Source organism: Pseudopodoces humilis, chromosome 1 (assembly GCF_049639895.1).
Source record: "Pseudopodoces humilis isolate 2021_Gansu_Grassland_sample_001 chromosome 1, ASM4963989v1, whole genome shotgun sequence".
Taxonomy (NCBI): domain Eukaryota; kingdom Metazoa; phylum Chordata; class Aves; order Passeriformes; family Paridae; genus Pseudopodoces; species Pseudopodoces humilis.
In genome coordinates, this window is record NC_142200.1 from 3,844,054 (window position 1) to 3,856,805 (window position 12,752).

General features: G+C 38.5%; 1 protein-coding gene across 6 annotated transcripts in view; it reads left to right on the top strand.

The window, feature by feature from the left end:
* Nucleotides 1-12,752, top strand: part of PTK2 (protein tyrosine kinase 2) — a 190,250-nt gene that overhangs the window by 12,834 nt on the left and 164,664 nt on the right. For 4 of the 6 annotated variants that reach the window (XM_088050960.1, XM_088050955.1, XM_088050950.1 and 1 more), the window contains exon 2: nucleotides 1,678-1,730. The exons of the other annotated variants lie outside the window; for them this stretch is intronic. The gene's annotated coding sequence lies outside the window, so the exon portion shown is untranslated. The remainder of the gene's footprint in view (nucleotides 1-1,677; nucleotides 1,731-12,752) is intronic. 6 annotated transcript variants of the gene reach the window in all.

The window sequence follows — 12,752 nt, forward strand, 5'->3', positions numbered from 1 at the left end:
ACAACTTGTGTGGAAAATTTAACATGCCTGTAAATGTTTACATTATTGATGCCTCAGCAATTAAAATAATATTTTTCTAGTATTTGGTGCTTTTTTGGTGCTGCATGTAAGACCCATGGTATTATTTTAGCAAGTATTTTAAGGGTGCTACTGATGTAACTTCCCAGAGTAGGGACAGGTCATTACTACTGGCCTTGGAAATTAAAAGTAGCTTTTGCCTTATCAGAAAACACCTTTAGTTAAATCAGTAAGCGCATGCGTTTCTCAGTCTGAGAAACAGTCTAATGAGCAATTTGCTTTTTCATAAAGGACTTGCCATGATATCATTCCCATTGTGTTATTATCAGTGCTTTTACAAATTGTCCCAGATCATGACTAATGCCATAAAACTGTTCAGAGCAGGCGTGATTCTGGGGAAAGCTGTTGTTTGCCACTCAGTCTGGCAGAGATGGTGGGACAGCCTGACTTAGCAGATTCTGTGTTAACCATAAAACCAGGATTTGGAGGCAGTGCCATTTATCTTATATAGTGCCATAAAAGCATCTCAAGATCTTGCTGATTTTTTTTTCTTTCCCTCCATGGTATGGATGTGTGTGTCAGGTAAATGTCTGTGTCTCTTTTTTCTGGTTTTCATGTTGAAATTAAAGTATTTTACTTTTCTCCTGTCACAGACAGTTTATTACAGTTTAGATGAAAACTAAAATGATAACCAAGATGAAACTGTGCAGAGATTATTTTAACTTTTTGTGTTACTTTATCCCATGAGATTTTCTGTGGAAATCTTTTGGTGGCCTTTATATGTGTGGAAAATTAAGGTGAATGAAGTTTGGGAAACAGTTCATAGAAATCCAGTTTTAAGTGCATAATATATAAGCTTGGGCTTTCTACTGGTACTGTCTTTGTCCCTATAGTATACATTTGTTTGAAAGGGGAAGAAGAAAAACAACTACCAAAGTAATAAACTCAACTCTCTATATTACTTGGTGCTGGAATTCTTTTAGATCAGTTGTTTTCTTTAAGAAACAAACCCACAACTTTCTGTGTATTACATGCATATTAAGCAATATCTGTATAAATTCATTACTTCAGCTGAGAACTGGCTCGGCTGCCCTGTGATGCACATACCCCGAGGAAATAAATGCTTTTCACTAGTTCCTCCCACACACTTTTTATTTTCTAGGGAAGCACTTTCTAATTCTAGATCTGGATGCTGCTAATGTTTTGAATCACTCATCATGGTTTTCAGCACTCATTTGTTTTTGCTATTAAATGTATATTATCAGTAATAAAGGTTCATTTTGTGATGCTTTAACCTTCCTCCTCTTTCAAAATAGCAAATCCATATAACGGGAAATTTTTAGTTTGCTTTCATGGGACCAACAGTATTTCAAGCAGCTTGTCTGCTTTGAGTTCAAATACAAGTCTCTGGCTTCTACTTCTACAACCTTCTTCTGTGTTTTGCTTTAGGGTGGGATTTATTTGTTCTTTTCCCAGGAACTTCCAGCTAAATAATCTACACTTGTTAAATAGGATAGGTACTGCAGCTGGTTCCTTAGGGAGATTATCTTGTCTTCATAACATGAATATCAGTTAATATTCTCCAAAGATTTTTGGATGTTTGACTACTTTGACATTAGTTAAGAAAATACCCTAATGAATTCTAAATATTTGTTTCAGATTTCATGTTTCATCCTGTATTGAGCTGCTGAGAGCTGGAAAGTCTGCTTAGGGTATGTACAACAACTAATGATTTCAATTTCACACTGAGTTTTAGTCTGGGTAAATCAGGTCAAGATGAGATTTTGTTGTTGTTGTTCTTTCCTTGTAATTAATGTTGAAAATTCTGATTGTTAAACAGTGGGTGTTAGAACAGAATTTCTTGGTTTTTTTTCCCTGAGCCTCCTTGAATTGGCTTTTCTGACATCCTGTTCATGGTCCTTCCATTCAGTCCAAGGGTACAGAGGTGAGCAGAACTGTGCAGCAATTAATTTATTGTACATGGGAGGAGTTTTCAAGGTGTTTTCTCACCTACCAAAGCCTCTTGGCTGAAAATTGTCTGACCAGTCCCATGTGCTGCCTTTTGGAGCAAAATACTAATAATTCTCTATTCTTGTGTTCTGCTTTTCTGTAGTACAGAAGAAATGGGTCTTACGAAAGCAAAATCTTTGCTGTAGGGGCACTCAGCCTAATCTGAAGAATTTCAGCTGAAAGCAGGAGTAGAGAAATTACAGCCACAGTATTCTTTGTATTATAGGAATTAATTTCTGATGTGCATATTTTTGATTCCTTGTGACCCCCTTGTCTCCAGGGTGAATGGTTATATTTGAAAATTTCAGTTTAACTTCTTAGTGTAGTTGGTATTTCTGACTTCTGCCTTTACTGCTGCTCATACGTATGGATGTTTGGAATATTCTTACATTTGAGTGTGGCTAGAATAACTTGTTGGATCCTTTTTCTTTGTGGTTTGGTTTCCCCCCCTTTCTACAGCCTTCCCTGTGGCTGGTGGTTTGGGAGCCTGTATTAAAGTGTTTGGGTTTTTTGGTTTTTTTTCTATTACTTGGGCTTTGGCAGGTAACAAAATTCATCTTCTGCTACTTCAGGAGCACTTCTGAAACTAGGTTGTGAATGTTGTTGCCCTTATTTGAAACTTTGATATCGCCTGGTTTAGAGTCATTAATGTTCTTGCCTGGACTGTAATACACTTGAGAACAAAGGAGATGTGACTGCTTGCATTTCATGGAGCAGGCCTTTAATGGGACTTCAGGCTGTGATCTGTATCCATAAGATAATGTATTTTCATCTTCAGGAGTCAGCAGAGGGTCGCTTAATGTCTCCTGACCATCTAAGTTTTCAGGGATAGTTACCTTTATTCTTCAGTAGCTTACTTCTGGATGTCATCAGCCTTTCTTAAACCTAAGTTTTCAAGTTTATGGTGCATATTTGCTTCCCCTCTCCAATTTCTCCCTTCCCTTTTCTGGTATGGGATTATGTTTGTTTATATCATGCAGTTATTTTTTTTCCAAGGAATTCCATCTACTCTCGCCACTCCAAAGAAGTTTGAATGGCTTGAAAAATAGTAGTCTTCCGTTTTGTTACTTAAGTTGGAAAAAACCCAAAATATTTCAGTTGGAGCCAGTACTGATATTTTTATCAGCTAAAATCAAAACTTGTAGCCTTATGCCTCTTGTTAATTCTGACTTACGATTCGGATGGAAACCCAGACCCTTGGAAAATATTTCCTGGACATGGAAAACTAATAGTGTGGGAAATCCAGAGAACAGGGGCAGGGGTATGGGAACAAAACATTTTATCATATATAAAGGTCTGCAAATCAGATTTGTGATTTCAGAGGGTTTTTAATGCTTCCTTTAATTTTGTTTGACCTTTTGAAAGGAACAGCTCTGACTGTTGTGATGTCACAAGCAAAAAAGTGCGCTTGTATGATTTGTGAACTGAAGCCATTTGCTCCCTGGAATACATGGTTCCAATGAGTCATATCCTGGTAAAACCGTGACAACAAAGTATTTATTAGGTTGTTAGGTAAATATCTTGCAGTACCTGCCTAGATAAGACTTTATAGAATAACAAGGCTGTGAAATACAACATGGAGTAAGAGGAAACAGTGAAAAATCTTAAATGTAGATTGCAAGTACTTCTGACTTGTCAGGTTTATATTGAAGTCTGTGATATTTTTTTTTTTATTTCTGGCTGGGGATTTGATAGGAGGAAGGGATTAGTGCTACTTGCTCTTTGAAAGTAGTATTGTATATGCAAATACTGCAATGTCAGTTCCAGGGGAAGTACTGCATCTGTTACTTATCCAGCTATTTTATAAACTGTTACTTACTGTACTCATAGTGCAAAAAGTCAAGCTGTTACTTGTACCATGGTAGTCTTTTCATCATGTGATCACGTATTTTGTTCCACAGAATCATGACGTCTTTGCTCCCAGTACCCGTGTCTGTTGATGACAGTATTCAAGCCCTCCTCTTACAGGATGGAGTTTTCAAGTGTGCTGTGGTAGTGCTGCCTTCACCCATTCATTTTATGGTTTTATTAGTATTTGTATTGGATGGAGTCACTGAACTTGAGATGAAAGGTTTCAATTTTAGCTCTGACATGCCTGTTTTTTGTTGTAGCATTTAAAATTTGCACTCAGAGCAGATATCTCACTGATTTGAACAGCGCTGAAATCACTTGGCAGTTCTGTATTTAACTCACCAGATATCAAGGCCATAAAAGAAAAGCAGGAAACTTGACAAAATGTCTCTGTTAACATCATCCAGAATCCCTGAATGCCTGGAGGAAAGGAGGCTTGGGGGAACCTCATTGTTCCTCTGCAATTCCCTGACAGAAGGCTGTAGGCAGGTGGTGATCGGGCTCTCCTTCCAGGAAACAAAGGACAGGACAAGAGGAAATGGCTTCCAGTTGCTCTAGGGGAGATTTAGATTGGATATTGGGAAAAATGCCTTCACCAAAAGGATGGTTAGGTATTGGAACAGGCTGACCAGGGAGCTGTGTGAGTCCCCATCCCTGGAAATATTCAAAAGATACATAGATGTGACACTTGGTGATATGTTTTAGTTGTGGCCTTGGTAGTGCTGGGTTGATGCTTGGACTCAGTTGTCTTAGAGGTCTTTTCCAACCAATATACTATTACGATTCTCAGATTGATGAGTGAAGAATACACAAATCATACAACAGGAAGGGATTATGAGCAGCAGTTCTGTTTAGCTTTATGTTTCTGACTTATTCCTTTGGCCAGTGTTTGAGCATGGTATTGGTGCAGGCATTGTGTAGATAAAAATGGGTAATTTTACGTGTACTTACTTTGTGATTTCAAACATGCTGGTCAGCCATTGACAGCAGGTGCTGCCAGCCCTTCCGCCTAAGGAGCAGCTTCCAAAGGATGTTCTCTGGATCTCTACTGCAAGTGACTTCAGGTACTTTCCAGCTTAACAGTTTTATTTCAGGTGGAATTAGACTAGTATTGGATGAGAAGCATTGTTGTGTCCAGCACAACACTTGTTTAGATACAGTATTGCAGATGTAGAAATTAATGTTCCTTTTTATCTCTTACAGTTAGAATTAGTTCCCTAGTGAAATGTCAGAGATAGGGGTTCTTGTGTATTTTGGATGCTATGCATGTAATTTTGTTTTAATGCATTCAGGTCTTTTTTCTTGATACAGAATTTGTTTCAAAAGATTTCAATTGGCACTTTAAGGTGTAAAGAACAACTTGTAAAGAACAAGAAATGTTCTCAAGTGTAAAGCTAATTAATGGATGTTGCCCTTTGCCAGTAAGACCGATATGCTTATAGCTCCTCCTGGCTTCTGGAAGTGGAATTTTGCTGGGCTTCCTGATTTGTTTGTTATTCTGGACTTCTGGGTCATTGCAGAAAGATTTACTTTGCCACCAAGGTTATGATAAAATTCAGCTTCTTCCAGGCGGTCTGGGCTGGGCTCACACGTGTGCAAGTTCGGTACAGAACATTCTCTTCTCTCAGGCTGGGCCCTCACAAGGGTTCTGTGCTCTGTCTGTGCTGACAGGCACCAGCAGGGTTTTCAAAGCAATGAGCTTGGATGCAAGGAACACAAACCACTCTGTGTGGTGCCTGATGCCTTTGAGTTCTGTCCTGGCCTTTGCTCGGCATAGCAGATACTCCTCTGCCTGTCCCCAGAGCATCTGCTGTCTCTTACAGGGGACTAAGTGGGCTTGGGGAAATAAATTTCAGTGTTTGGGGTATTGTCCTGCATTGTCTTATTCCTTCCCTGGAGTTCAATAAAACTTCAGCATGTCTGGATTATTTTGGAATATGTTATCGAAATAGGATGAAGTAGAGTTTCAGTTTTCCCTCTGGAGGTGCTAAAGGTCTTCTATATCCCAAACAAAGTATTTGTTTTGGTTGTTAGCCCTGTGGTAAATGTGAACAGAGAAACATCAAGCAGAAAACAGTCCAACTCTGTAAATAGTACTGCTTTGTAATGCAGCTTGGATAGGATTTGTAGCAGCACATTCTAATGATGCCAGGGATAGCCATGAAGTGCTGCTGCTGCTCCCTTCCAGGCTGTTTAAATGACAGATTTAAGTAATGATATTCTAGTTATTATTTGAGGTAAAGTTTGTAATTCTGCTTCTTTGAGAACACTTAGCTTGCTCAGTGGTAATGTATAATTGGCCTTTGATACTGTGTCTTGGTTAATGGGTTAAGGTGTGCACTGGCTGTTGTTTACTCTTGGAAATGCACAAAAATTTTTAACACTGGCCTAGGAAAGTTTCTAAAAGCATCAGGATATTCTGAATCTTTAAACAAGACAATTCTTATAAAGAAATGATCAATGATAATGTGCTCCTTACTGCTAGGTGGTAGATTCTTAACTTTCCAGTATGTCCAGGTTTCAGATACTTATCTGAAAATATTTTATTATTTTATTCATATTATAAAGTATTAGAATCGGCTCCCTGTCAACCTTGCATGTCCAAATATACCTTGGTGTTGTAAGAAGAAAACCTGAAGAGAATTTTCTGCAAACATAGGAATACCAAAATTTAAACCAGATGGATTCAGATCTTTTCAAGGCTTGAAAATTTCCATTTTTATATTAAAACTGAGTGAAGCTTTGCAGACTTCCAGTTCTCTTTTATGGCAATGTTTGTTACTGGTGTAGCATCTCGAGTTGTAGTGTGGGGCAGGTTGTACATTAGTGTCCTTACAAGAGAAGGAACATTAGGGGATACAAATATAGTGACCTGACATAAAATACTAGAGGAAAAAAAGAGGCCAGCTTGATATGCAGCAGGACCAGCAATTGCCAGGCCAGGGGTTTCCAAGGTTAGTTTGTGTGTGCTGTGGTAAGGGAAGGATCTGGGTTAGTTCCTGGCAGACATTCATGGAGAACTTGCTCTGGAGGGAAATGGGCTCAAGTGCACTTTCTGAAACATGTTTTAATTAGCAGTGCCTGGGAGGCAGGGAATTTCACACCTGGTGTTTTAGCCTAGCCCTTATCAGCACTGTGCAAAGTGAAACCATTACTTTTCTCCCTCATTTTTGGTACACCCTGTTCACAAGTACCAACATAATACTGGTTTTTAATTTATTTTCTCCCTTATCTCAGTAGTCCAGATAGAATCACAAAATACTCTGAGTCTGAAGAACCCAACAAGGATCATTGAGTCCAACGCTGAAGTGGATGGCCCATGTGGGGATCAAACCCACAACCTTGGTACTATCAGCATCAAGCCATGACCAACTGAGCCAATAGTCCTTGTTCACTTTTGATTTACTAAACCCTCCCTGTTTTCTCTGGTATTATGGTCTTGCTTGTAATCTCATTTTGTTTATGCAGGGCTGGTTATTCTTTCCTAGTTTTAAAGCTGGTGGAAAATCATGAGATGATGTTGGAAGCCTCTGATGTGACTCCTTTCCTTCTCATGTGTTTCTAAGACACATCAGTTACATGTGAACACCCCCATGTAAAACCTTTTAAATCAGCTGGATTCCCCTTCATGCCTAGATGCCTGTAGATAATTTGGTTTGGTTATCCTCTGTTCCTTTGAGATGTTGCCTAAGTCTTCCTGATGCATCACAATTCCTTAGATGCCAATTTCTTTTGCAGCTATTGAGTTTTTGACAGAATGCAGTGTTTTCAGTGCTTGAGTTTCCTGAAATCCATTTTCAAAAACAAGAACTAGCAGAAATAGTGGTTTATTTTTTATGCCTTTGTGTACTGCCCATGCATACTGCTGTCTTGAGTATGCACTAGGTGACTATGAGTAGTGATGCGATTTCTTTTATTTCTTTCTGACCAGTAGATGTGTATCAGTACTCTCTTTTCCAAGCAAGAGGTAAAGCAGACAGCTTGAATTCCTTGTCAAGAGTCCAGACAAATGCAGCTTGGGCAGCATTTTTTATTGAGGAGGATGAAGAGTACACAAAGAGGCAATAAGAGTCTATAACTGCACCTGAAAGTGAATGCATTAAATGAGATGAAATCTGTACCAAGAGGGAGCCTTGATCACCTGGCAGGAGTTAATAGCTGTTCCAGGTGCCTCTGAAATGCTGCCCTTTAACAAGTGGAAGGTTTATTGTTAGCAGTCCACTCCCATCTGTGTTGTGGAAGGTGCAGTGCAGTCTTTAAATTGCTAACCAGGTTTCCTATTAAACAAAAGGTCATTTCTTATTTTAGGATTTAGATTGTGCAGAGCAAAAGGGCACATAAAAAGTCACGGTTGTCAACAGGACTCCAAGTTTGGCATTCCAGGTTTTTTTTGTATGTATTGTAAGCAGGTGGCTGTGTTGTCATTTCCCTGTTTCAGGATCAGTCTACTCAGCTGAACTTTCAGGAGAGGATGGTTGAAGCTTGGCAGAATTGTAGAGAGTTTTAGGTTCCAAAGGAATTGGGACAGCTGTAATCATGGAGCTCTTCCTTCAGCCTATTCCTTTATTCTAAATTATCTCTGTTAAGAGCAACATCCAAAAGGAGTGGTAGGCTTTCTAATATTAAAAATATGTGAGTATTATACTTCCTTCTATTTCTGAAAGTGTTTTTGTGTTTTTTTGCTAGTAGTAATATTCCTGGTAATGTAAACTGTATTGTATCCTAGTTATTTTAAACAGAACAGTTCAGGCTGTATTCCTATGCCTTTAATGTGACTGATGCTGACTCTTATAAATCCCTCTACGTATAAATTTGCATTGGACTCATAATATGGTGAATAATTTACCTTAGAAGCCTCTGCATAATTATTTTTGGTTTGGAAAAAATCCCAAGCAAGCGGGATGTTAATTTGCACCTCCTTTTTGTGTGGTGTTAGGGGCTCTATATGAATCCTTCTTTGATAACTTAAAAATACATCCTATGCCTAGGAAATTTTTTTTATCCAATTTGAGCTTTATGCTTCTGCTCTATGCTAAATCCTAAACAGGAGTGGCCCTAAATTAAAGTGGTCAATGAACAGTGACTTGTGCATCTTTCTGGAACAGTTTTTTTGGTGACTTCATTTTTAATTCAAGGCCCACTTTCTCCAGGAGATCTTGTAGTCATGTAATTAATTAAATGAAGAATAGAACATTTGGTGTTGGTGGTGGAACCTGGTCTTAAGTTTAGAGTGTTCCTCTTGATAAGGCCTGAAGAGAAGCCAAGCCAAAGCTACCTGGAAGATCTTCTTTGTGGGGGGTGTCTGTATAAACACATGTGGTGTGAAACTTTTACCAGCTACTCTTCAGCTTCTTGAAGGGAAGGGTTAAGTAAGAACTCAGCAATAAATCCAGAGTTAGAGTGACATAAAAATCACTGAATCTTGATACTACTACAAGGAATTAGGGTTTCTGGTGTTAATTTTGATAATAAACACTTAGCTTTGAAGACATAACCTAATGCAACTCTCTCCCACATAAAGGAGAAAGAATGGCATAAGGGAAACAGTAATTTTCATTGATGAATATCCTGATGGTCTCTGTATTCATATATTCACATGTCCAGAGAATGCTGGTGCCACCCCTGCATTATCTGTATACCGAGAGTGTGAGAAATAGGGGTCAGAAGATGCCAGATTAAAACTCCTGCTAAAGAATCAAAGACAATTTGTGATAGTTACATTCAGGGGGTCATTGCAGATTGAAAAAGTAGCTGAAATGTTAATACACAGTTAATTTTTCTGTTGGCATCTAATGCTTTTCTGATATAAGTTCTGTGTTTCTTAGTTTTCAGTGGGCAAGGTGTGGAAGCACTGAGGTGGGCAAGGAGTGTTGCACTCAACTGAATGGCTCTACAAAGTCACTTGGTTCAAATTCCTCACCTGGTTTATATTTTAAAAGAAAACATTTAATTCCTTAATTTGCATCCGAACTGTGAAATATTTTTGTCAGAAAAAAACCTAGTTTCTGTGTTATTTTGGTGAGTTAGATGGAGTTGGAATTTGTTGCTTTAGTATGTACCTCTTTCTTCCTGTTTTTTCAAAATAATTTTTGAAGATAAATGAGTGTGTGAACCTGTGGACATTTGAAAAGCATTTTGTAGGAAGGACACAAAGTTTAGCCTCAGGGCTAAAATTTTTCTAGTTAATTCTAGAGGATTACAGAAACTGAACAAAAGGCTTGTTGCTTTTGGGGTGGTAGTGCTATTACTTTTCTCAGGCTTGTTAAGTGGCAGCAATGTAGAATTTCTGCAAATTGGCCCAATTCAGATAATCCTGGTTTTCATGTTTTCAAGCATCCATATTTTCTGTGTAGCTGATCTGATGGCTAATTGAGGTCACACACAGTCTGTTCAGGAAATCCTGGTAACATTTTATTTCCCTATTTTACAGTTCTCTCATATCATTTAAATTGCCTAAAGTGTGTTTTGAAGCAAAGACATGTCTTGATCTGCCCACTGTATCTCAGATTTCTGAAAAATGCAGAAATTTGAAGGAGGGATGGAGTCAGGGATGTGAAAGCCCAAGGACAAGAAAACCTCTCCAGTACTATGATATTCCTTGTGGTAGAAAGAGAAATATGCAGGAAAAATAGGTCTTGGATGATGCAAATAATGATACACATGAACCATTTGTAACTTAAATGGGGTTGGTTGTTCACAAATTTTTGTTAAAATCAGGAGGCTTTAAAAGAAATTACATTGAAATATTCATCTCTAATTGCTAAGGCTGTTGGTAGTGCATGTTGGTATTTAATTTTGTGGTTTCTAATATATACTTTGTACATGGCTTCTGATACATTTTTAACTCCTACACTGACTGCAAATTAAATATTGATTTGTGCATTGCTAGGTTTTGAGCTTCAAAGCATTTCTGAGTTGTGGTTAATTGATCTACAACTCCAGACTAACACATGGAGGTTCAGAACCAAGGCACCAGAATTATAAATTACTGTATGTTCTACATACATGGTTCATGTATTTAACCAGTTTCACAAACTTAATATTAACTAGGTTTGTTGTGCCATTTGTTCTTTGAAATGCCTGTAAATATGAAGGGAAAATAAGGATAGAACAAAATAAGAAACAAGCTACTGCTGGCAAGTTTTCTAATGCAAGAGTAATTCTAATTGCATGTAAAATATTTAAAAATTCTGCGCTCTAACCATTGACTTGGTCCCTGTCATGTCATTCAGTTTCCCAAAGGCCCTAAAAGACCTCGATTTTTCTGGAGTGTTCAGTCACAAATATCAGTATTTAGGCATTAATCAGAGCTGCAAATCCAGCCCAGCAGTGTTCCCCAAATAGGTTTCAGCTCACTTAGTCTCACAACTTAATACACAGGAATGAAATAAATTTCATCATCTGTCATGTTTTTCTTGAATGAGAGGATTTTGTCCCTAAAAATAAATTTCTGTGGCTGTTGTCTGAGGCCATATGAGTTGTTTTTAATATTTTATGCTACTTAAAAGTATTTGGATTTGTGTTCATTTGGTTTGTAATAATGCTACAGTTGGCCAGAGGACTATAGATGTAGCTCCATCCACCAGCAGTTTGTAAGGAGATAGAGGTATCCATTCATGATCTATATGAAAGGGAGCATCGTTGAAACTGTTTTGTAGAAAAAAGTCTGTATTTGCTTATCCCCACTGCAAAACCTAACATATTTGCATTTTGAATGACTGTAGTTTTAAGGTTTGGAATAGAGGCCAAGGAGACAATGGGGAGTCAGATTCTCTGGAACTTTAAGTCTTGGAAGAATAAAATCAGTCCTTCGTTTCTCAGTATACTTGGTGTTTTTGTTCTTTGAGGAAGACATGGAGGAGTTGGAATTTATAATATTAGTATTGACTTCTTCAAAAGGCAAACTTTTCAGAAATAGTCACTCTGGATGTGGGACACTTCAGGAAGGTGAAACTCAGTGGTCTTTGCATTCAAGTGCTTTGGCAAGAGCTTTTGGCTTGAGTCTGATAAAGTCACTGCCCAGTCTCAAAGCTGTACTTTGTGGTTTTTGGAACAGTGTCTAATTAATTTGTAGGCTTTAAATTTTAGAATTTTTAGGTAATTCCCAAACCTGTTGACATTGTCTAGTGTCTACAGACAGATGTGACAATGTCTTCATTAGAAAAGTCTGTGTGTAAACAGAAATCCTAAAATCCTTTTTAGTTTTGCTTTTTCTGAGGTGAACTAAATTAGTGTTACCTGGTATGTTGTAGTCATGCATCACTGGGTTAAACCTTACAGTGTCTGTTCTCTGTCAGAGGTAGTTTGGGCCAGATGATGCCCTTGTTCCTAGAAACTCCCTTGGACAGGATGAAACACTGCAGGTCACCATCCCTGACATCTCTCTATGGTTGTGTTGTTAGTGACAATTGTCTGTTGTTTCCTCAGTTTCCGAAATAAAAAGGCTTGTTCTGCTTGCCATCTCTCTGTTATCCTCTTCCCCATATATTTTTTGGCCATGAACTGGTTCCTACCAAACTCTGCAAGAGGCAGAAGCTTCAAACCACAGCTGAACGGAGCTGCTGATTTCAGCCTGCCGACAGCAGCATTCACACCCAGGATCATGGAATCATTTAGGTTGGAAAAGACCCCTGAGATTATGAGTTGCAGAGGTCTTTTCCAACTTTGATGACTCTGTGATTTCCCCTTGGATGTCCCCCAAATCCGGGACACTTGGAACTTTGAATCCTCAGAGCACTGTGAAGGAGAGGGTTGTGGGGGGGTTCAGGTGAGTTTCAGAACTGTGCTGTTTTTGGGATAAAGGGTCCATAGTGATACTGGTGGTGCCTTCTCTTTGCTCAGGGGTGTTCTGAACACCACCATGGTGTTGAATA